Raw genomic sequence first — 3015 nt, 5'->3', positions numbered from 1 at the left:
TCTATCTATCTATCTATCTATCTATCTATCTATCTATCTATCTATCTATCTATCTATCTATCTATCTATCCACCCGTCTGTCTAAAAACACTTGTGGTGTTGACAGAATGACAGAGTCAAACAGAAATATTTGCTACTTGTGACTTTGTAATTAAAAACATTCATAAAAAATTCTCGATTAAAAAAAGTATGAATTTCAGTGTTTATCTATTTATAACTGTTGAGTGACAGGACATAAGAAAACCATATCAGCATTTACTTACGAAGTATACAATCCTCTTAAGTTTTTGTATTTTTCCTAGGATTTTAGCACCTGGATAAACATCGAACTAAATATGACTGAAAGTTTTTCAGCTTTGAGTGGAAATGATCATGCTGTGACATGGTTTGGATCATTTCTGACGTCTCTATTACTACAACATTTACACAACAGTTAGTGCATTTCTCAAAACAATTAGTATTGCATTGTGCAAAATCCAAGTACAAGCTTATTTACAACAACCTTAAGAAACACACTTTGGGTAGAACTGTGCACCACTGTAAACAGTATTTAAGTACACATTGAAACATACAGGACTGTAAATCATTCTTACACATTATGTCCTGTTCAGTTCATACATGATAGAGCCAACTGAGGGTCCCCCTGGAGAAGTGACTTATCAATGGTAACAATGAATGCATCACACACTCCTCCTCATCACTGACATCTGATGTTCACCTGAGAGAAAATGTTCAGTTAGGGAGACATTTTAAGTAAAAGACCAAAGTAATGCATAAAATTGTTTGACAGATTTGGACAACTAGTTCAACATTTTTCAAGCAATGAAGTGAGGATTAATGCGGTTTTTCTTGGTAGTTTTGATGCAGCAGTCAACTCGAACTCCAAATAAAAAAAAACAGTGAACACACAGATGGTCATGTGACACATTTTGTTTGCAAAAGTCTCAAACTGAGCTAAAACACTTAAAATATGAAAGAAAAACAGATATTGCCTTCAAACAATTCAACTAGCATCCAAGTGTCTTCACTGTTTTGCAAAAGTGTGGAGAAAATGTGTCAGTGACGAAGAAAAATTATTGAGAATGACTATTCAGCATTCTAAAGTATTTTAATTAATTATAATTTGACTGACATGGCATTAGCAAACGATAATATTACAAAACAGTATAAATTTATGAAAGCAACTGATGCATGTTCACAAACATTTGCAATTTGTTGCAAGGAAAAAGTCACTGCTATGATGTGCAAAAACGACTAAATGTTATGGAACTAACAGCCAGGAGAGTTTTATTTTCTTCAGAGAAATGCACCAAAGCAAGTGAGAAAAACTGTAATAGTAATTATAATTTTCTTCCACAAGATGGAGCCACATGGTGTAAAGTCCTGATGCATCTCAGTAATCCAGGTAAAAACTCAAAAAGAAAAAAATTATATAGGTCTTCTGGACGGGTTCTTCTCTAATGAAACGTTTCGTCTCTCCTCCAGAGACTTCTTCAGTCTGAGAGTTTCAGGCAAAATTCAGGCTTTTAAGCCCTGCCTCCATGTGACTGATACTCACATCACATGGCTATCGTTGACACCTAATTAACACCTATTGTTAACAGGGGGTGGAGTGATACTGGCAATAGCAGCGCTGTAGGAGGGGGACAACTGAAAACGGAGGCCCCCACCTCTGTTTAATGATGGACGGTCTTTCTTCACAAAAATGTCTTCTTTTACTCCTCTCTCAAACCAACGTTCCTCTCTATCAAGAATGAGAACATCCTCATCTCTGAAAGAGTGACCGCTGGCCTGTAAATGAGTGAAAACTGCAGAGTTCTGGCCATTAGATGTAGCTCGTCTGTGTTGGGACATTCTTTTGAACAGTGGCTGCTTTGTTTCCCCGATGTATAACTGGTCGCAGTCCTCCTGGCACTTAACAGCATATACAACATTGCTCTGTTTGTGCCGGGGCACCGGATCTTTGGGGTGAACCAGCCTTTGCCGTAATGTGTTTTGGGGTTTGAAAGCCACTGGGACATCATGTTTAGAAAATAAACGTCTCAGTTTCTCAGAAACACCCGCACATGGTGCGGTTTTTTACATGGTGTAAAGTTGTGTGAATTTTATTTAGTTTTTGTCTGTGAAAGTCTGTCAGGTCAGATTTTCTTGGTTGCTTTGACTCATTAAAGAAACTGGGATCCGTTCAGTTTTTCATCTGAGCAGAGAAAAAGTCTCCTCTTGTAAAAGTGTTGACCATTTCTCATTGGACTGACACCTTTTCTCCATCATTTTGCAAAACAGTTAACAAGATGTCATTCCAATAGTTCAGCTCTGCTAAAGAGAAACCACCTGTCCCAGACTACAGGAAGCTTCCTACCTCAGTATGAAATGACTGAAACACGTTTGACACTCTTTCACTAAAGTTTTCACTTCACTATCATTCTGAGGCAACCAGGGGCGGACTGGGGAGGAAAGGTGACCCAGGAGTTCTTGACAGACTGGCCCACTTTCAAAGGCTGTTGAAAAATACTCAGACTTGAACATGATTTTGTTCAAAATAATTACATCTACAAAGAATTTATTTGAGATGCACAGTGTGTACCTGTGAAGCTACGTTGCAGGTTTTTGGTCAACGAGAGGAAACTGGAATACTGGGAACAAACCCATTCAAGCAGAGGGGAAACATGTAAACACCACCCGAAAAGGTCCCAGGCTGGGATTTGATCCAGCAACTGAGAAACAATTCCTCTACCAACTAAGCCACCGAGCTACCAAATGTTTTATTTATGATGCTGATCAAGAATCTCAGTCATCCAGATAATGATTGATCAAAAAATATGTATATACACATACTGTAGCAGATTTCTATTCTGTGTTCTAAGCTATAGACCTTCATGAAGCTCTAAAGCTTTGAACAAACCACTAATCCAAATATTTTTAACTGACAAAGCTTCCCTGATGGGAAGAGAAACATCTACAGTTTCGAAATAGAAGTCCAGCTAGCTTAAAAAAATATTGATTTAGGGCGGGGGG

Source organism: Austrofundulus limnaeus, unplaced genomic scaffold (genome assembly GCF_001266775.1).
Source record: "Austrofundulus limnaeus strain Quisiro unplaced genomic scaffold, Austrofundulus_limnaeus-1.0 Scaffold689, whole genome shotgun sequence".
Classification (NCBI taxonomy): Eukaryota; Metazoa; Chordata; class Actinopteri; order Cyprinodontiformes; family Rivulidae; genus Austrofundulus; species Austrofundulus limnaeus.
Note: the sequence above shows the minus strand (reverse complement) of the source record.